This window comes from Hippopotamus amphibius, chromosome 15 (genome assembly GCF_030028045.1).
Source record: "Hippopotamus amphibius kiboko isolate mHipAmp2 chromosome 15, mHipAmp2.hap2, whole genome shotgun sequence".
Classification (NCBI taxonomy): domain Eukaryota; kingdom Metazoa; phylum Chordata; class Mammalia; order Artiodactyla; family Hippopotamidae; genus Hippopotamus; species Hippopotamus amphibius.
The window spans coordinates 54,840,498-54,863,595 of NC_080200.1; the positions used below are offsets into that span (position 1 = coordinate 54,840,498).

The 23,098-nt window shown below is 33.2% G+C and overlaps 1 long non-coding RNA gene across 2 annotated transcripts in view; it reads left to right on the forward strand.

The window, feature by feature from the left end:
* The window catches only part of LOC130837343 (uncharacterized), a 67,937-nt gene that overhangs the window by 29,262 nt on the left and 15,577 nt on the right, over positions 1-23,098 (forward strand). The window contains exon 5 of one of the 2 annotated variants that reach the window (XR_009049279.1): positions 779-808. The exons of the other annotated variant lie outside the window; for it this stretch is intronic. This is a non-coding gene — a long non-coding RNA (uncharacterized LOC130837343). Of the gene's footprint in view, positions 1-778; positions 809-23,098 lie in introns of those variants that run through there. 2 annotated transcript variants of the gene reach the window in all.

Below are 23,098 nucleotides of genomic sequence, written 5' to 3' on the forward strand. Positions count from 1 at the left end.
CTTATAAATTTAAGAAATATATTTTTTAAATATTTTATAAATATATAAATTTTATAAATATATATTTTATATATATATATCATTTTATTTTAATTCCATAGCTTTTTAGATTCATGGGTCTAATGTTAAAATCTAATCTTGTGTTCAAACAAACTTTGAGTATGCTATTGCAGCCTCTATACCTAGGATTTTACTGTTCACAATAAGAACATTGAACAAAAGTATAACTTGTCTCTATTTTTTCATAAAATTGAACTTGTCCTTAGAAAGATTTAAGGTACGGTTTCCATTGTGAATGTCCAGTGAATTGTCAAAAATGGCTTACGAATTGGCCATTTATTCAATCTGTAGAATAGTCTCTCATTTTTGTGCCTCAAGGCTACTAGAATATATAGTTGTAAAAGGAAATTTTTTCGAACTAAAACGTGGGAACTTCTAATGCAGTTTGTCTTTAAAAGATAGATGTATCTTTGTTTCATTTGGAGGAAAGCAACTATTTTCTAAATATTATGTTTTGACTCCATTTCCATGTTGAAAATCTTCCAGGTACTTTTGAAAGAGAGTTTCTTGCTGCTTACAATATTATAGCCTAATTCAAAACCTTTTTACTATGAAAAATAGCATACTGTAAGGTGATAGGAAAAGTCCTTGGATCTCAATGCATTATTCCAATTTTGGTCCAGTAAAACACTTTTCTAAAAGAAATACATTTTCTTTCCATCTATTTCTAAACATATTAGTTACTTGCTTTTCATTTATTTTGTCTCTTTCTGGGCAGTCTTCAAACAGCTGAAAAAAGTACCTAATTAAGTAGACTATCACTCAAGAGGAAATTAGTAAGTATCTCCATAAAGCCAAAGAAAACTGAGGTGAATTTAGAAATTACTGATTGTAAGTTGAATTGATTAGTACTTCAGTCATTCTTTGATTGATTTCCTTAGTGAAAATAACATTCTGAGCCACTAAAATATGTTATTAATGTTTGTAACTGATACAAGTAAACAATCTTTCTCTTTATAATGTTTTCTATTTTTATGGTCTCTTATACACATTCATTCTTGTTTCAATAACTTATTTATTGAGATAAAATCCACATATCATAAAGTTATTTTTCTCTTACTACTTTGAAGGTATTTTCTCTTTGGTTTTAGAGGTTGTCTATGATGTGTCTAGGTCTATACTTTTTTTGTAAACAAATTTATTGAAGTATGATTGGCATACAAAGAGCTGTACATATTTAATGTATACAACTTGATGTGTTTGGAGATAAATATACATCTATGAAACCATCACTACAGGCTATGCCATAAATGTGTCCACAACCTCCAAAAATTTCCTCTGGTCTTCTTTATTATTATTATTAATATTTATTATGATGAGAATGCTTAATATAAGATCTATCCTCATAGAAAAGTCTTTTTTTAAGCTGTTATTGTAGTATAATTGCTTTATACTGCTGTGCCAGTTTCTGCTGTACAACAAAGTGAATCAGCTGTATTTATATATATATCCCCATATCCCTTCCCTCCCGTGACTCCTTTCCACCCTCACTGTCCAACCCCTCTTAGTCATCACCCGTCATCGAGTTGATCCTGTGTTATGCAGCAGCTTCCCACTAGCTATTTTACACTTGGTAGTGTATATATGTCAATGCTACTCTTTCACATTGTCCCAGCTTCCCCTTCAATCCTCGCCCCCCCAACCCAGTGTCCTCAAGTCTGTTCTCTACATCTGCATCTTTATTCTTGCCTTGTCAGTGTTGTTAATTATAGGTACTGTGTTGTATGGTAGATCTCAAGGTCTATATCTCTTTGAATTTATCCTCCTTTTAGTTTGTTAAGCTTCCTAGACATAGATGAAAGTTTTTCACTAAAACTGAAAATTTTCCAGCCATATTTCTTCTACCCCTTTTCTCCTCTCCTCTATGGATCTTATCTTTCATGTGTTGATAAGCTTCATGGTGCTCTGCAGGTCACCATGAGAGTTTTGTCTTTTTTTCTTATTGTTATTTCTCTCTGTTTCTCTTACTAGGTAATCTCAATTGATCTATCTTCTTGCTTGGGGATTCTTTCCTCTTTGGTTCAAAAATCTGCTATTAAGCCATTTGTGAATTTTTAATTTAAATTATTTTACTTTTAAACACAGAATTTATATTTGGTTGTTTAAGAATGTTTTCTATTGTTTTATTTAGAGTTTTATTTACTGAAACAATGTTCTAACACTTTCATTTTTAAGACAATGTCTTCTACTTTTTGAACATATTTATGATATTGGTTTAAAATTCTTTGTCTCATAATTCCAATGTCAGGACTTCCTCAAGAACAGCTCTTAATTGTCTTTTTATTCCTTGTGTGCAAGCTACACTTTTTAAATTTTTTGCGTCATAATAGTTTTGTTAAAAACTGGGCATCTTCGATACTATAATATGCTAACTCTGAGACTAGCCCATCCTCCCAGGATTTATTGTTGCTGCTGTTTGTTGCTTCTGGTTATTTGTTCAATTACTTTCTTGGACTAACTCTATAAAAATTAGAATGCTGTATTCTTTACTGTGTGCAACCATTGAAGTTTTTGCTTGATCTAGCTTGATAGAGAGCTAATGATTGGACAAATTCTCTTCAATGTCAGGAACCGATAAGTACCTCAGTCTTTGCTGAGGAAGTGTGTGGGACAGGGGGACGCATTTACAACACTCCAACAGGCATTTTACAGCTTATCTTTCTTCTTGTACAGAGGCTCAAATTCAGGTAGAGGTGAAAGCATAGGGTCTTCTTGGGAGTTTCGTGGGTATTTACAAGGCAATGAACATGTGCATAAGTTTCTAGAGTCCTAGGACTATATCAGAGCAAATTTCAGGTATACATTACAGTAATAATCACTGTGCTGTACATTAGATGCCCAGAATTTATTCATCTTATAACTGAAATGTGTACCTTTTGACCAATATATTCCCATTTTTTTTTCTAACCACCATCCACTGGCAAATACCATTCAACTCGCTGCTCCTATGAGTTTTTCAGATTTCACAAATAAGTGAAATCACAGTATTTGTCTTTGTATGGCTTATTTCACTAACCAAGATGTCCTCTAGGTTTTTATATGTTGTAGCAAATGGCAGGATTTCCTTCATTTTCATGGCTAGATATTATATTGCATATATATATGAATATATATGCTATATTTTCTTTATCCATTTATCTATCAGTGAATACTTGGACTGTTTCCATATCTTGGCCATTGTAAATAATGCTACAATGAACAGGGGAATGCAGATCTCTTTTTAAGATCCTGTTCATTTGTTTGTTTAAATTTCCATTGGCTATATATCCAGAAATGGGATTGGTAGATTTTATGGTAGTTCTAATTTTTATTTTATTTTTCAGAGGAAACTTTATACTGTTTTCAATAGTGACTATACAAATTTACATTCCCACCAAGAGTGTACAAGGGATTCCTTTTCTCTACAATGCCCCAATTTTTTAATCTCTTGTCCTTTGAATAATAGCCATCCTAACAGATGTGAAGTGTTATCTCATTATGGTTTTGATATGCATTTCTCTTATGATTAGTGATACTGAGTACCTTTTCATGTACCTGTTGACTGTTTGTATGTCTTCTTTGGGAAAACATCTAACTGGATATTCTGTTCATTTTTTAATCAAGTGATTTCATTACATAACTTTATTTTTGCTATTATTCAATATATATATTTTGGATGTTAGCTCTTTATCAGTTAGAGGTCTAAAAATATTTTCTCCCATTCTGTAGGTTGTCTTTTCACTCTTTTTTTCTTTGCTGTGTAGAAACTTTCAAGTTTATATAGTCCCACTTATCTATTTTAGTTTTTCTTGCCTCTGCTTTTTTGGGTCAATCCAAAAAAATCATTGCCAAGATCAATGTCAAGGATATTTTTCCCTATGTTTTCTTCTCAGAGTTTCATGTTTTCAGGACTTACATTTAAGTATTTAATCTATTTTGAGTTAATTTTTGTGTGCTATGAGAGTCCAGTTTAATTATTTTGCATGTGGAAAACTAGTTTTCCCAATGCTACTCATTAAAGAGCCTATTCCTTCTCCCTTGTGTATTCTTGGTGCTCTCATCAAAGATTAGTTTCCCATATATACACGCATTTATTTCTGGGCTCACTATTCTGTTTCATTGGTTTATGTATCTTTTTACACTAGTACTATTGCCTCAGTCTGTTTGAGCTACTGTAACAAAACACCACAGATGGGACAGCTTGCAAAAGAATAGAAATTTATTTCTCACAGTTCTGGAGGCTGGAAGTTCAATACCATAGTGCCAGCATGGTTGGGTGAAGGCTGTCTTTCAAGTCACAGACTTCTTATAACCTCACATGGAGGAAGGGAGTAGAAAACTCTGTTGTGTTTCTTTTATAAGAACACTAACCTCATGCATAAGGGCTTTATCTCCATGATCTGAGCACCTCCCAAAGACTCTACCTCTTCATATTATCACACTAGGCATTAGGATTTCAACATACGTATTTTGGGGGAAACAAATATTCAGGAACTAGCAACCATGCTGTTTTAATTACTATAGCTTTGTAATATAATTTGCAATCAAGAAGTATGGTGCTTCCACCATTGTTCTTATTTATCTAAATGGCTTTGACTACTTGATTCTTCTGTGATCCTATAAATATTTTAGAACTGTTTTCTTTATTTCTGTGAAAATTCCCATTCGAATTTTGATAGAGAGTGCATTGAATCTATGGACTGTTTTGATTAGTATGGATATTTCAGCCATTTTAATCCTTCCAATCCATGGGCATGGGATATCTTTCCATTTATTTGTATTTTCTTCAATTTCTTTTCATCAAAGTTTTATGGTTTTCAGCATACAGATTTTACCTCCTTCGTTAAATTTATTCTTAAGAATTTTGTTAATTTTGTTGTTATTGTAAATGGGATTTTTTTTCTTTTTAGAAAGTTTATTGTTGGTGTATAGAAACACAACTGATTTTTGTGTGTTGCTTTTGTATCCTGAAACTTCACTGAATTCGTTGATCAGTTCTAATAATTTTTTGTGGAGTGTTCAGAGTTTTCTACATATAATATTATGTCATCTGTCAATAGAGATAATTATGTTTCTTATTTTCCAATTCGGATGTCTTTTATTTCTTTTTCTAGCCTAACTGCTCTAGCAAGGAGTTCCAATACTATAAGTAAATAGAAATGGCACGAGTGGGCACCCTTGTGTTGTTCCTAATATTAGAAGAAAAGGTTTCACCTTTCGCCTATGTACAATATTAGCTGTAGGTTTCTCATACAAACCTGCATACATACAGACAGACAGACTTTTATTATGTTGATGTATGTTCCATCTAAACATAATTTGTTGAAGTTTTTAATCATAAAAGGATGTTGAATTTTGTCAGAGTAGTTGTCCTTAACCTTTAGTTAATTTTTCAATTCTGCCAATTTGATTGTGATAGTGTTTGCCAGATATTTCTTTTCTTCTATAAAGAAGAATATTTTTAGAGTTCCTTTTGCTGCCATCCCTGAAGTCTTCCCTTCCCATTTATTCTTCTTTCAGTATGCATTGATAGAGTACCTAATATATTTTTCCTGTGTACAAATACTATAATGTACTAGATAGCTCTTCTTTGGCCATTAGGGTAATTGAAATTTACAAAGATAAACACCCCTATGAAGATCATTTTCCATTTGCTTCATCACATTATACTCCTCACTAGTTCACTCTTGATCTTCCTTTGAATGAAACAACATCGTATTTGTATTTAAATTAACAAATATTTGAAAGAAGGACTTATAACTGAATGACCAAAAGTATTAGCTGTAGTATGAAAGTAAAGCTTTTGAGATTTTGAAAGTTTTATTTGGACTTGTTAAAAAGATCTGTGAGACCTACCTCAAAAAAGTACAATTTCAACAAAATGGAAAAGAAGAGAAAAAAGCAAGATCAAGATTACAAATGACTAAGCAGTTAATAGGATCACGATAGATCTTAAAAGTTTTTTTTTTCCAAGAACAAACAAATGGAAAAAAAACTCTATAGGGTGCTAAAATTCTATTTATAAAGTAAAAGCAAAGGGTATTCTTTCTTACTTTCTTGGACTCTCTCAAGGGCCACATGAAAAATACATAAGAGAACAAGGCACATGTGTGACATTTCTCCAGTTTGAATGTTACTTTTAAAAATTTACAAAGTTTCCAAAAGTTTGCTCTTTATTTAAAATGTACAAATTGAAATAAAAAGTGAGTCTTAACCAACTGCTGTAACTTGACATGTTAAATATATGACTGCCTAAACAATGTTAGAACAGATCAAATTAATGTATTTCTACACAAAATATCACTTCCACATTGTACTACTGATTTCCAGGTCTACAGTTTCAGGAGTTTCCAATGTAAACCACTGTAATATAGGAATTGGGCCCTGAGAACTGTAAAACCAGCTAAATGCCTGATTCACAGTAGTCTTTTAATACAGATTTTTAAATTAAGCAACATTTTGTAAAAGGCCTTGTTATTTGTCATTGTTTCACCTATAGTGGGACTTTCTCACACTGAATTATCAGCCAAAAAAGATGAGAGAATATTGTAATTGAACCCCATTTACAGAAACAAAATACCAGGTCATGACTACTTAATTAGTATGCTTTATTAAGCATACACTGGGAAATTTCTTATAAAGTGGAACATACTGAACATATATTAACTTTATAAATATTGTCATATTTCACAGGGAACATACAAGTGTATTAATAGCTCAGTCTCTCATGACCGCAAGTGTGATCATAAGCCATGTTAACCTACAGCTGATGACAGTCATCTCTCCTGATGATTTGAGCTGCAATATGGTTATCAGGAGGAATTCTTCAGCATCAGTCAGTATCCTCTTGTGATTCCAGTTAACGCTAAATGGCATGATATCATCAAAGACGCTGAATAAAAGGCCAATTGCTAGCAATTGTGCATGTAAACCTTACTATATTGTCTTGTATATTTTTAATGAGACTTCTTTTAAATCAAACCTAAATCTCAGAAAACTTGTATTCTAATTCTTCCTGTTAGAGGAGGCATATTGATTAAGTCACATAAACTTTCTAAGGATTTTTTTTTTTACTTTTCTTAATTTCTGTTTATTTTAAATTCTATTTGATAAAACTGGTGTAATGAGTTTTGAGTAAAAAAGGAGACATGATAATATGGTTAACTGTAGAAATCTATTATTATTACATATTAATACTAAATATAAAATTTATAATTTATAATTATGCATATATATGAGACATTAATTTATAGCATTATTTTATTCCTTTGAAAATGAGTTTTTTATGTCCATTTTTAATTTCAGTGCATAGGTCTTTAGTAGCATGCTTCACGAGTTGACAACCAAGTCAGAGATCAAATAAATGCTTGCCAAGGAGTCACTTAACATGCCAGCCTTTACATACACAAATGTGGAGTCTTTAAAACATATGCAGCAAACAGTGCTTTTTATACCTTAAAGAGTAATCTGAGGCATCTCTAGCTATGCAAAGGTAGGGTGAGAAGACAGGCCGAATTTTAGTGAATGCATCGATAATGTCACCTCCAAAGACCCAGGCAATGCCAGTCTCATAGCTTAGAATATAGGTTATCAATATGCTTACAACTCTCAAAAATCTGCCTCCTTTCTCTCTAGAAATTAAAGACTTGTTAGTGATGCTAAAGTTACGTTGTTAATCAAGGTGAATCAGTAAGGAAAGAGTCTAGGTCAATGACTTAGCTTAATATAAAATCAGAGCCTTTCCAAGGTGGGGATAGTTTCAGCACACATGGTGCTTATACAAGGAAGTTCTCTGGCAACAACACATCTGGAGTATAATATAATTTTTACTGAGTTTGTTATAAATGAAAGCTCTAAGACCTGGGGGAACAGCATGAATGGGAAGTTACACCAACAGCTGATGGTTCAGATTTTAGCCCTCTCTCATTTGGTAAAAGGAAAGTATTAACTCCAGGTTTGATTTCAAAATCTTGCATTTAGGGACAATCCGTTGTGCTGGAATGAGAAATTGAATCTCTTGTCAAATGGACAAGTGAAGAGTAAAGAAAACAACAAATGATTTTCTATTCCCAAACTGAGAAGCAGTCCATACCAGTTTTACATGGTATGGAGCTCAAGAAACCACGCTAGTATTATTTTCTTCAGAATATACAATACTATGGAACTTGCTGTTGAAATGTTACTTTTGTAAGATGGCAAGACACAAAACTTGTTCAGATGCTCAGGGTTAACATAGACTTTGTGAAGTCTCAACAGTTTTGTTTTGTTTTTTTTCTCTTTTCTCACTATTAAAACATCAACAAGTTAAAGTTCAGTTGCTTTTCCTTGTAAAAAAGATATAAGTAGTTGCCTCTGGGTTTTAGATACATCTTTCCATTTTTCGTCTCTATTTTCCTATGAAATTACAAAGGACCGTGCCAAATACAAAATTGATTTCTAAATAATGTTACCAAAAAATAAAAATGATTCTGTCAAAACATCCAAGTTTCTACTAAAGAAAAAAAAATCTGCCTTTCTGCTTTAATTTAACTAGCAAAAGTATGCCTAGTCTGTGAGAACGAGTGCAGCATCTGTAAATGAATTAAAAAACATTAACTGAACAAATAAGTGAATGAACAAATAAAATATTTTCAATACCATATAATCCTGTCATTCAAGCTTTACCAGAGTGAGAGTCTGAGTGATAAACTCCCCCTCTTTGCTTCCATGAAATATATTTAAGCATATTAAGTCAGTAATAATGAGATTGAGACATTTTAAGATGTACCCAAGAGAGTAATGCTTTGGTTCCTGAATATGTTTAACATTTGAATGACTTCTAACCATCTTAAGGATGTTTGCTGAAAAGATGATAAAATAAATAGTACAAGCATCCTAAGAAAACATGGAGTAGATTTGAAACAAGCTACTTTCCTGAAATCTGATCCAGGACTGCTCTAAAGGGAAGAGTCCTCTCCTTAAGTATTTTGAGGTTTTTTGTCTTTATTTCTTGATTATCATGATGCCACAGTGATAATAAGAAATAAATTGTTCATTCACACATAATTTCCTTATAGTTCAGGTGTACTAGTCACTTGGATGTGGATATGAACATGGCACATAATATTTTCACAAAAAGCTCACGTTTTAGGTAAGGAAAAAACATACAGATACAATTCCTACAGAATTAGATAAAAGCATTGCCAGAGTTTTACCCTGGGTTCTTAGGGAGCTAAGCTGAAGGAATTCTGAGTCTGCCAGAGAAACTTTGCAAATAACAGCTTCCAATTTCTTAATTTCCCACTAGACTTATTCAAATACCATGGAATTAACTGTCTCTTCTGTGCTCAGAGTGTGTGGTATAAGAATTAAAGGATCACACATGCAGAAGTGTGAGGACTGATGATACCAGTTGGAATAGAAAAGTGATTCCTCAGCTTTACTATGCATTCAAATAAGCTGTTTCATTGCTTTGCACTTAAGAAGGAAAATCTGTTTTTTTGTTTTGCTACTTTTTCAATGATAAGCCCATTCATATATGACATAGTAGGAAAGACAAACAGATAAAGGAGAAAAAAGGAGAGAAAAAAAGGAGGAGATGAAAATAAAAGGGCAAAAAAGTGTAACAAAACAGAGAAATGTGGCTGGTAGTGAGATCCTGAAGTTAGTAACTGTCTTCTTCATGTTAGAAACCACTTCTCTTGTAAACCAGTGTGGGGACTTCCACAAAATAGATATACAAACTAGCCATGGGTTTATCTCATGGGTAACAAAGTAGCATCCATTCTGTACAATGGTTAGCATTGCCTCCAAACTGCCTTTATTTATAGCTGTGTAAAATGGCCCCTGTTTGCATAAGAAAGTTTTGTTGGCAGTAAGAGGACTGTGCAACAGAAATCTAAACTAAAACAGTTTGCTTCACGTTTGAATAAAAATGTATCTATTTACTAAGCACATGATTCTTATGACAAGAGCTCAAATGAGTAAAGATAGATAACATACCCAAAATAATATTTATCTAACTTTTATAAGGAAGATATATATTTTTCCAAAGGATTAGATATATTAACAAAAATAAAGGTTCCATTTATTTAGTTCTGTAAAATTAAAAAAATCAACCTGCAATAATCATAATTAACCCCCTTGAAAACATAAACTGAAAGCTATGTAAAACATACAGAACCATAACAGAATTTTATTCTTAAACAAAAGTAAAATATGATAAAAATCACTTTCTTCTTAATTAAATAATATATGCATATCATACGGTTGTATTTTCTTATAACATCACAACGTATGTGTCCAAGTATAGCTGAAGATTCAAATTGGCTGCTACCTTTTAGCATTAGTTTGAGCCTCTAGGTTAATACAAAGATAATCTGAATACATATTTCTCTTGAAGCAACTACTTGTTGAGGATTATATAAGAAAATAAAGTTAGAATTAAACCTATTAAAAGCACAAGGAGAGGGAAACCATTATATGTTACATATAGTCCTTTAAATAAGAAAGAAAAACAAAGTAATATGTTTTCTCTATTACCCAAGTAAATGCTCCTTCCAATCCAATGAAATAAAATTATCCAACAATAACTTAAGAATATTACTGTTTTCTTTCCTCCACTATTTTGCTCAACAAAGAAATATTTTACAAGTTACTTTGGCTTCAGAAAAACTCTTAGTAACTTAAAAGTGCCAGAAGAAAAGATAGTACTTACTTGAACTCTCTTTCATAAATTTAAGGTATTCAACAGAGATAATCAAGAATGTAAAATAAAATATTAAATATAGGCTAGACTGAGAAATGTACAGAAACCATAATTTGCAAAACAAACCCTACAATTCTCAAGAAATCAACTGTATAATTATGAAATATGATACAATTTATGTCGGTGCAAACTGTTTTAGCAGCACCTTGTTCCGAAACCAAATAAGGCTACACACAAACACCTGTGATAACATAAATTAACAGAAATTTTGTTCCGATCAAATATTTCAAGGACTTCTGACAGTTCTAGCAACTGGCCTGCTTTACAAATTTATGAAAATATGCACAATTCCTTCTCTATGCATACTCTTCTCTAAACTTTCTCCAATTAAGGCATAGGGATAATCCCATTGGATGGTGTCCTTCTTTGCTTACTATTAAAAAAACAAAAACAAAAAACTGAGCCTTGTATAATCAATGGATTTTCCTGATGGTCTCTGTAGGGGATCAGACAATTTCATGAATACATAAAATACAGGTATTAAAAAACACTTTTTATATAATTAATAACAAATTCTATTTTGTTAGTAATAGATACTTTATGCTAGTAATAATTTTAGAGTAGTATAAATATTATGAAGTATTAATTTACAATTTTTTCTTCTTGCTTTCTGTCTATATTCAATCCAATTTCCTCAACCCAAAATTGATATTTAAATTTTGATATTCATTCTTTAGACCTTTATTTGTCTTAATATTGACTGTTTTGATAGTTTAAAGAAAAGCAACAAAAAAATTGCCAAGAACAACTTTAAAAACATAAAAGAAAGCTGGAATTTATATAAATGTATATTTTTTTAAATTTTATTTATTTATTTAATTGTTTATTGGCTACATTGGGTCATCGATGCTGCACACTGGCTTTCTCTAGTTGCAGCAAGTTGGGGCTACTCTTCATTGTGGTGCACAGGCTCCTCATTGCGGTGGCTTCTCTTGTTGTGGATCATGGGCTCTAGGCACATGGGCTTCAGTAGTTACAGCACACAGGCTCAATAGTTGTGGCTCATGGACTCTAGAGCACAGGCTCAGTAGTTGTGGCACACAGCCTTGGTTGCTCCACGGCATGTGGAATCTTCCCGAAGCAGGAATCGAACCCATGTCCCCTGCATTGGCAGGTGGATTCTTAACCACTGTGCCACCTAGGGAGTCCTGAAAATTATATTTTAATCATTAAGTAGAGAGCATCCCAGGTGATTTGCTATGCTTTTAGAAAACAGAAAGAGAAAGAAAAGGAGACAAAGAAAGCAAAAGAAAGAGAAAACAATAAAAGAAAGGAAGGTATTTTATTTAAAACAGGGGTCATGCTATAAATTATACTTTTAATATAACTGTGTTTTTGTTGAATTTAAAAGAAAAAAGGAAAGCAACTTAAATGTTTAAATGTATTTATATAACTATATGTTCTTCTTAAAGTATTCTTATTCCTTAAGGTATCTCAATACTTAAGAAAGCGTAAAAAATATTGAGAGGTTGTTGGCTGTAATTATTTAGACTTGCAATAGCACACCCTACAAAATCTTGGACATTTTTTCACACCCCAAGCCTTCATTACTGATGTACATAATATGTGCATTTTCACTTAAAGTTTCATTACCCCACAGATGCTAAGTCTATATTTATTTGATTTGGATTCTCACAATTCCTTTCTTCATCTGTTACTTGACTGGCATAATTGTCAAAAAGGTGTTGTGTTTATTTGCCTCTCTGCTTGTTTCTTTTCTTTTCCCAGAAAGGCCTACTGATGATTTTATTTCCTTTTACTTTTTATTTTGATATAGAAAGTGACAGTCTCGTATTTTCATGCTTGCATGACACCTTGCCTGGATTTATGTCTTGAGTAACGCTTTTCCTTTTTATTTCCATCAGAACTCTGTAGCTATTGTGCTATTATCTTTGGCCACTGAACACTATAGGTAAGTCTGAGGCTATTCTGAATTTCCTCCCCATTCATAACCTTCATCTCTTCCTCATAGGCCAGACAATACTTAGTTCTTCAGTTTCAATGACATCAGCCGGCTATTTCTGGGGACAAATTCTTTTGCAACTATTGTTTCTGGAACACTGTGCATTCTATTGTTCTGCAGATATATATAAAACTATTTTGGGGAAAATTTCACCCATTTTAGATGAATGATTTTTGTTAATTCTACTGGATTTTCTACACTGCAGATGACAGTAATTCTCCTATTGGAACATCTATTGTGATTCATCTAATTGCTTTGATCTTGGACTTTTTCCTCTGTGTTCACATAATTTTAATAAGTTTTTTCTCCACTGTGTCAGTGATTACATTTTCAGCCACATCTGCTCTGTTTTGTGCTGTTTAGAATACATTTATTATTTCTGTGTTGTTGTAATTTATTTTTCAATTTGTTTCCACAGCTCTCCAGTTCCCATTTTCATCTTACTGTGTGTAGTACCATCAGGTTTCTACACTTTTGTTTCATAAATGAATGTTTGTATTAAGTACTTACAAGTCACTTGTGGAATATTTTCTTCTATTCATTTGTTGATTTAGTCTTGGCTAGGACAGTAACTTGTCTTTTGCAAAGCATATTCTTTAATTTATGCTTATCTTAATGTTTACATTTTGTCAAACCTCTTCTTTTCATCTTGCTAACATGATATTTTTCACAGAATTTAGCATAATTCTCCTTTCTCCCTACTCCTTCAGCTAAATCCTATTTCCTCTCCTTCCACTCTGAAAATAATGCTTGTTGAGTTAGAGGGAACAGCTCAGCTTTCTGTAGGTATTCTTAACAGAACTAGTTCCTAATGTAGCATTATAATATTTCAAGTCCTTTAAAATAATGTTTTGAAACATTAATGCTATAGGAGTTACATGGGTATCTTGCTAAAGTGTAAAACAGTTCCCATTAGTCAACATTTGCTACAAGCTCCTAGGTGATTCCAGTGTTCCTGGTCTAAGAATCAAACTTTGAATTGCAAGAATCTAAAAGGATTCCCTACACAAAACAAAAGTAAAATCTAATTCCACGAGTGGGATATCCTAACAATTAATAAGAGAATTGATAATATATGTAATATATATTTATTGAATAATAATTCAAGGAATTAAATTATTTTCATAATTCACATACAATTCCTAGAGTTTATGCTTTTATTGGAAAATTTCAGCCCCATATGAGCCTCTCAGTCAGTACGAATCTCATCCACAGTCATTTTCTTTCTCTGCTAGCCAGAAATGGAAAAGATAAAAATATCCTCTCAGGCAGCTTCATAATTTAGTGTCATTTGTGAGGATTTTTCAATGTTAAGGCATCACTCCAATATCTTATTTTGGGTGGAGAGCTGGGGAAGGGCAAGATTAGGCTGCCTTAATTTCATTTCTGACCTTGATTTCCATCTTGTGAAATTTAAAATGAGATTGTGACCTTTTCCTTGATTGCTGTTTTTTAAATTCTAAATATGACATCACTTATTTAGTCAGTTAGGTAATTTTAAGTAGTACTTGAGGACCAAATTTTAGTGAATAAATTCCATTCTAAATCTTCTACTGAAAATCAAAATCAATTTTTATGTCTCTTGAATGCATTTAATTTGTTTATATACACATATGTAGTTGCACATATAAATGATATCATTAGATGCATATAATCTTGTATTTTTTATTTAAAATACATCCTCATGATCTTTACAAAATAATATATATAAATATATTTTATTCTTTTTAATGGCTGAGTATTTTTCCATTTTATGAAGTTACTACTAGTCCCTTGATAAGTCATTTAAGTCATTCTAATTTTCAATCGATGCAAAATTAATCATCTTATGTTATACTTTTATAAATATGAAATTATTTCCAAAGAATATATTCCTAGAAGTAAAAACCATGGTCACCAATTAATACATTGTAAGACATCATAACCACTACTCAATTACCTTACAATGATGTGCTAATTTATATTTTCACCATAAATAAATGAATATCCACTTGTCATACCTTTGTCAGAATTATGTGTCATTTATCTTTTGATGAAGCGATGGATGATAAGTGATATATTTTGTTTTAGTTTACTTTTAATTAATTTTGTAATAAGATTTAAAATAATTTCATGTTCATTTTCCATTTGTATTCTCATTGCAGGAACTCTGTGCTCATAATATTTTATTTGTATCGGTTGTTTTCCTTTTATCTACTGATTTTTAGGAGATCATTTAAATTTTAATATTAAACATTTACCTATTTTATATGCACTGAAAATGTTTTATCAGATACATTTAATAATATACCAAAATTCAATGTAACCAAATCAAAAACTCAATCTTAAGAATCAACTAAAAATTTGAATTTGAAAACATGTTACTTCTTTCTCACAATATTTTCTACATAAGGTCACACAATGAGCATTTTACTATGTCTCTGAATATAGGCTATTGCAAGTCGAGCACCATCAACTGCTGTAGTAATGTAGGGTGACGTAGGCATCATTTCATAGTAGAATTCACATAGATGAGTATATGATTCTAGCTTTTCCTTTTATAGGGCATATAGATTTGGAAACTTTACTTAAGCTTACAAGATGCAATGTAACATTGCATCTATGAAGTGTCCCTCTTTTGTGATCCACTGTGTACTAGTCAGCTTGGGTTGCCATAACAAAATATTAAAAACTGAGTGGCTTAAACAACAAATGTTTATTTTCTCACAATTCTGGAGGCTAGAAGTAAACAGTCAAAGTGCACTTATTCTATTTCTGGTGAAAGCTCTCTTCCTGACTTGTAGATGGCATACTAAGACCCGCTGTAGAATTTCCCCTGCTTTACAAGTGAAGAGAAAGAGAGAGAGGGAGAGAGAAAGCTCACTGGCACCTACTCTTATCAGGACACTGATCCCACTGTTTGAGGACCCCACATGTGTGTCCTCATTTAACCTTAATTACTTCGAGGCCCCATCTCCAAATACAGCAACATTGGTAACCAACACCTCACCATATGGATTTGGGGGAAACAGTCAGTCTCTAATACAGAGTCTTAGCAAATGTTCAAACACAATCATATTTGTTCCCATTCTGTGAAAAATGTCATGGGTATTTGGATAAGAATTGCATTAAATCTGTAGATTGGTTTGGGTAGTATGGACATTTGCAGCAATTTGATGGACCTAGAGAATATTATGCTTGATGAAATGTCAGACAGAGAAAGACAAATACTGTATGATATCACCTGTATGTGAAATCTGAAAAATAATACCAATGAAGGCATATAGCAAAACAGAAGTGACTCACAGATATAGAAAACCAAGTAGTAGTTACCAGTGGAGAGAGGGAATGGGGGAGGGGCACCTTAAGGATATGGAATTAAGTGATACAAACTATTACGTATAAAAAAGCAGCAAGGGTATATTGTATAACACAGGGAATTATAGCCATGACCTTATAATAACTTTTAATGGAGTATAAACTAAAAATACTGAATCACTATGCTATACATCTGAAACTAATATAACATTGTAAATCAAGTATATTTCAATAACAAATTCAATCATAACATTTTAAGTATAAATTAGTGTTAGATGATACATCCAAGCAATGACCTCTGTTGCATGATCCAAGTAACATCAATGAAAATGATAGACACAGATGTAGAACTGCAGACAGAGAATTTTTAGCATTTCAGCTTCTCAGAAAAAAATTTTAAAATATGGAATATTACCTGAGTCTTCAGCAAAGTTTGTAACAAAAGGTACAAAGAAAATTAATTTGATTTTCAGGTGTGTTCATTTTATTATATTGATTTTTGCTGCTGAATTAAAAGCACTTCACCTAAAATTGAAAACATTATTTGTTAAAAATAATTTTAAGCAGATGTGTTGAGATTTGCAAAGCATCCCTGAGGGATAAACATGCTTTTCTTTATACAAGTGAACACTGAAGAATGGCAATAGAGTCAGAAGAAGAAAAAAACTAGGGTTTCCTTTCTCTTTTTCACTTTTTTTTCTTTTCATCAATAAAAGGCATTCATAAAACTATTCTTCACGTTAGATTTTAAAATATCAACAAGATCAATCACACATAAACTGAAACAAAATGTTAAGAACAGACTACACAGGAGGAAATTTTTCTTTTAAGACTACCTTATTTATCCACTCTACAATCTGTACACCTTGTAAAGGAGAAGGTGAAATAAGAAAAGCTACAGTATATGTTTTACTAAAGATAAAGGGAAAATGGATACAGAAATGTCACAGGACATATTCCAAAGCAGGTTGTCACACTCACATTAGATTTGATTTCCAAATAAATGGAACAAAATCATTCCTCCTTGCAAAAGTATTCAATCTATCAAGTCATTAATAATAAATTATTAAAAAATGGTCATTCTTGAGAAAACATCAATTTATATTACTATTAAATTGTGTTTCCCATTAGAAAAAAAAATATTAGTAACGTAACATTGAAGTTAATTAGTTTTCACCAGGAAACCTAGAGGCCTTAGTAGATATTCCACATAAAATAATGGATTAAAATCCCCTGAAAATTACTTGATAGTAATTTTGCTGGTCAGTTACTCGTGGTCTTTCAGCTTTAAATTTATCCTTTACACTCTGCTTTGAGATGCTGGGACTGCAACTTTATAAACAATATTTCTCGGTCCCCACACCCACACCAGTAACAATAGGGGGCCCTGAAGAGAAGGCTGAAGGAGGAGAAAAGAATCTGCCTCCTGTTTGTTTTAATTTATTTTCCCTTTTGCTTCACTCTTTTTAAGTCTGCATTGCTCCCGAAGAGAGTTGGCTCCAATCTCTAGCTTCCTCTGCCAGCCCCAGTATCAACCTTATCACCCTTCATTGTGGGCACAGATGACAGCCAGGGGGCATCTTCCCTTCAGAGATCTGAGCACCAATGCTATGCATAGGGCCTCACCAAGGACCCCTTGCTTCTGCTAAGCCACCTCTTCCCCCATCTCCCTTTTCATCCATTATTGTCTCTGGCTTAGCCCAGTTCCCTGTTTGTTCTCTAAGTTCTTCAGTTCCTATAACGTCATTTTGCTCTATGAGATCCTCTCTGTATAAAGTTCCTAGTTGGTGATTGCTCTTCCCCTCAATAAACAATGACTGATACAGTACCTTCAAAATAAGAGCTGAACTGATTCAGCAGCACAATTTCAAAACACACATAGACCAAGTGAGCTGTTTAGTAAAATGTATTCACTAATCCTGAGCCTCTGTTGATCTCAAGTAGTTGACCCACCCTTGGCGATCAGCCTGATGTGAAGGTGAGATTAAGTGCTATATTACATGTGGGAATTAAGGCAAACCTGCTTTAAAATGGACAGTTACCAATGATTTATTAACTTTACAATCACTATATGAACTGAGTACATGACTTTAGTTTTCATTTAGAAGTAATATAGAAAGCTGCAAAAGCAATGCAGTATAAAACCTTTATCTAACATTCAGAATTGACAATTTTTAATACAGAAAGTTATCCATTGTCATTTGTTGGGAAACGATCTCTGTGGTGTTTCTACTACCTTCTATTTTCTTTTCAAGAATGCTTTGCTAAGGCTACTTCACTCGATTCTGTTTATATTTAGAGTGGCCTAATAAGCAGGCAGAGAGGTGTATTGAAAGGAACAGTTTACTTCTAATCAAAATCATTAGCATGTAGTCTTTGCTTTGCATTTGTATTGGGAAAACTACGCAGTTTTCCGCCCATGTGTCTTCTTTACTTTCACATAGAACTTTTCACTTCTGACACTTTAGTCACCAAATGTGTGTGGGTTTTTTCAACACCAAGCAGTTCTCTGGAGACCAGCTCGGTATCCTTCTCAGGCTATCTACCTGAAGATAGTGTCAGATCACACAGATCAAGGGCTTAGTCCCACAAGACTGCCCGCTACTTCAGATGCCAATAGCAAGTCTAAGTGCCAATACCAACCCCAAGTTTTACTCTATCAACTATAAATCTGAAGTTCACATGACCCTTTCCTAGGGTTTGATTAATTTGCTAGAGTAGCTCACAGAACTCAGGGAAACACTTACTTACATTTACCAGTTTATTAAAGGATATGATAAAGGGATCAAATGAACAGCCAGATGAAGAGATACATAAGGCAATGTCTGGGAGGGCCCCAAGCACCAGAGTTCCTGTCTCCATGGAGTTGGGGTGCATCACCCTTCAGGTACGTGAGAGTGTCTGGCCACCTGGAAGCTCCCCAAACCCCCTCCTACTGGAATTTTATAGAAACTTCATCACAAAGGCATGATCACTAGCTCCTTTGCCCTCTCTGAAGAATGGGGGTTGGTGGGGCTGAAAACCCAAAGCTTCTATTTATGACTTTTAGTCTATTCTGGTGACCAGACCAGATCCAGGAGCCATCCAGGACACCAACTCTAGGTGCCTCAATAGAACAAGAGATGGTCCTGGTGCTCTTATCACTTAGGAATATACAAGGATTTTAGGAAATCAATATATATGTTTTCTATATCTCACAATATTTTTTTAATAAATTTACTTATTTATTTTTTATTAGTTGTGTTGGGTCTTCGTTGCTGTGCATGGGCTTTCTCTAGCTGCGGAGAGCAGGGGCTACTCTTCATTACGGAGCATGGGCTTCTCATTGTGGTGGCTTCTCTTGTTGTGGAGCACGGGCTCTAGGCACACAGGTTTCAGTACTTGTGGCACTCGGGCTTAGCAGTTGTGGTTTGTGCGCTTTAGAGCACAGGCTCAGTAGTTATGGTGCACGGGCTTAGCTGCCCCGTGGCATGTGGGATCTTCCCAGACCAGGGCTCAGACCTGTATCCCTTGCATTGGCAGGTGGATTCTTAACCACTGCGCTACCAGAGAAGCCCCTATATCTCACAGTATTGACTACAAGTTTCAACATATTTTGTTGATTTGTATTCCTTGGTTCTCATTTTTATCAACTAAGAAATTTAGCCTTTACTGAGTTGATACAAAAAATTCTGCATACAGCTATTGCATTTGTATTGTCTTTATTTTTCTCTCCTCACTTACTTGTTCTAAAAATGTTACTTTAAGATTATACATTTTTCAATCTTTCCTTGTCCAGGTTCTAGATTTTAATACTATGCTGCAGGTATCTGATGTCTGCTCTCACACAAAGACAGTTTTGGTGACAGACAGTTATCTACAGAAAACTGACATTTTCTCCTCAAAATAATATACCTTCAGAAATTTAAAAACTATTACTTTTAAGAAAAAGCAGAAGTTACCTGATTTTATGAAATAAAATTGAGAAGTCAAAGCCAAATCTCAGTGAGCTGGGTCAAGAACTCAATGCATTCCTAAAATAAAAATGCCAAAACTAGAGAAAATGTATATGTGTAGAAAAGAAAGATGAGAGTCTATTGATATAAAAGTCAGAGGTCAGAAACTTGTTTTAAAATATCTATAAAATAAAGTATAAATTAATCAGCAAGTATATGTTTCTTAGAATAAATAGACCACAAATAAAATAATAGAAACCTGAAATTATGAGAAATATTTTGAGACGCACCTACAGGAAGTACCATGTTCAAAGGGCTGTAACAAATGGCAAAAGACTTCACCAAAGGGTAGAGAACTTTAAAGCATTTTCTTCATATATCCATAAAAATAACAGGAAATCTAAATGTTAAAATGGTATATGAAAGTAGAAAATCAGTTTACATTATAAAAAGTCTTTAAAATATTTAAAGAAAATGTTTTCATGGATGAGTTCTGTATAGATTTTGAGGTAAAAGTGAAAGGTTTTGTGTACCAGTAGTATCTTTGGAGAACCAGTAAAACTTTGGAGCACTCCTGATATTGACTTTTTGAAATTATTGAAAAATAAAGCAAAATAAATCTTTCTCCTGGAAATTTTAAACAGTCTCCTATTTTCAAATGACCTTATTCGATGTCTGATCCTCTCACCTTGCCTGTGACCAAAAGTCAGGGCTTCTCATTCAGCAGAAAGCAGATCATTTATTTTCTTAGCAGGAGATCTCCCCCATGTCATTAATGATTCATATAGGTCATGTTTACAAGGAGCAAATGTTTCCAAGTTTGCTGTATCCTAAAACAGAAACTTCAATTTTAAATAAATATAGTGCTAGAACTTCTTATTTAAGACAATCAAGAGTGATAACCTGATTTCTACTGTCTTCTGATTTATGACAAAGAAATGAAAAGGGAAAACATAAAGAAAAGAAGAAATAGAATCCTAGGAACACGTGACCTGTGTCAAGCATCTATGAAGCTGTCACAGAAAACCAAGGAAGATATATTTTTTTAAATGTATCTATCACCTCATATGTTTACATCTTGTTTTGTCTATTTGGTTTTTTTGTTTGTTTTGTTTTGTTTTGTTTTGGTGAGAATACTGTTAGTAAGTTTTATTTATAATACAATGTTATCAACTATAGTCATCACATTATACCTGAGATCCACAGACTTTATTTGTCTTATAAATGAAATTCTGTACACTTTTACAACCTCTTCCAATTTCCATTCTTCCCCTAGCAACCTCTTGAGAACCACTTCACTACTCTGCTTCAAGGAGTTCAACTTTTTTTTCTTAGATTCCACATGCATAATATAAGTGATACCATGCAGAATTTGTCGTTCTCTCTTTGACTTATTTTACTTAATAATGCCTTTCAGATTCATTCATGTTGTCACAAATGACAAGATTTCTTTCTTTTTAAGGCTGAGTAATCTTTCATTGTATACATACACCACCTTTTCTTGATCCATTCATCCATTTGTGGGCACCTTGTTGTCATATCTTGGCTGCTGTGAATTAATGCTGCAATGAACACAGAAATGTAGATAACTATTTTAGATAATGGTTTAATTTCTTTTGGATATACACCAGAAGTGGGATGGTTGGATAAAATGGTAGTTCTAATTTAATTTCTTGAGGAATCTCCATACTATTCTCTATCGTGGCTGTACCAGTTTACATTCCCACCAATAGTGTACCTCCTTTCCAGCATTTTTAGCCTCTTGTCTTTCTGATGGTAACCATTCTAACAGATATGAGGTGATGTCTCATTGTGGTGTTGATTTGCATCTCTCTGATGCTTAGTGATGTTGAGCACTTTCCCTTACCTATGGAGTATTTCTAAGTCTTCTTTGGAAAAATACATATTTAGTTCCTTTCTGATTTTTTAATCAAGTTAGGTTATTTGGGATTTTCTTTGTATTAAATTGTCATAGTTCCTTATTCTTTATATACTATGAATGTTAACCCTTATCAGTTATGAGGCTTGCAAATATTTTTTTTCTGTTCCACAGGTTACCTTTGCTTTTTGTGATGGTTTCCTTTACTGAGCAGAAGTGTTTTATTTGATATAGCCTCACTTCCTAAAATTTTGCTTTTGTTGCTGTTGCTCCTGATGTCAAATCCAAAAAAATTAAAAAAAATACAAAATCACTGCAGAGACCAATGTGCACAAGCTCCTTCCAGGGAGATACTAGTGACTTGAAGTTGATTAAAGAGGAAAGGAAGGGATACATCCACCAGTTTCCCTGCTCTCTGAGGAGGACTACAGTCTGTCCTTAGATGTGTACTAAATTAGAAGCCTGACCCTCAGGCAGTAGTTTTCTTTATTTCCCACATTGAATGTATGTATGTATGTATGTATGTATGTATGTATGTATTTATATTGAAGTATAGTTGATTAACAATTTGTTTTAGTTTCAGCTGTACAGCAAAGTGATTCAGTCATACATATATATTTTGTGTCTTTTCCCTTATAGGTTATTAAAAAATATTGAGTGTAATTCCCTGTGCTATACAGTAGGTCCTTGCTCCTAATCTATTTTACATATAATAGTGTGTATATGTTAATCCCAAACTCCTAACTTATTCCTGCCCTCCTTTCCTCTTTGGTAACCATAATTTTGTTTTCTATGTCTATGAATATTTTTCCTCTTTCGTAAATAAGTTCATTCATATCATATTTTAGATTCCACATATAGGCAATATCATATATTTGTCTTTCTCTGTCTAACTTACTTCACTTACTATGATAATCTCTAAGTCCATCCATGTTGCTGCAAATGGCATTATTTCATTCTTTTTTATGACCGAGTAATATTCCATTATATAAATATACCACATCTTCTTTACCCATTCATCTGTCGATGGAAGTTTAGGTTGTAGTCTGCAAGTCAATAGATGGACCCTTTTCAGGAAAAGCTTGGGAGTCAGTGGTTCAGCCACTCCTTTTGTGGGTTTTGCTCATACTGGGCCATGGTAGACATCTCACCAGCAGGTATTACAGTGTCCCTGAAAGAACATTTGTTTTTCCCGGTTTTGAATTCACTGCTCCTGTGTCTCCTGCATCTTCCAGAAT